Below are 306 nucleotides of genomic sequence, written 5' to 3' on the forward strand. Positions count from 1 at the left end.
GCCCAGACGAGAGTTTCTCGCCCAAGCGACAGGGACTTGGACAGAATACCAACTTTTGCCCTTTTTTACAACCGAAACACATTTAAAAATGGTTTTTCAAACACCTGCACCCAGAAAAGTTCCCAACAACATTCATATACAATATTCAACACATTTCCTCAACAATCATATATCACACAAACATCCAAACATAAAAATATTGGGTTTCTTAAAACCCAAGTTAACTCCAAAACCTTTGAGATGGTTTAGAAGATCCGGGTGTCATATTCGGACACCACTATGTCATGATGCATTCTCTCTCACCTT

This window comes from Lupinus angustifolius, chromosome LG06 (genome assembly GCF_001865875.1).
Source record: "Lupinus angustifolius cultivar Tanjil chromosome LG06, LupAngTanjil_v1.0, whole genome shotgun sequence".
NCBI classification, from domain to species: Eukaryota; Viridiplantae; Streptophyta; class Magnoliopsida; order Fabales; family Fabaceae; genus Lupinus; species Lupinus angustifolius.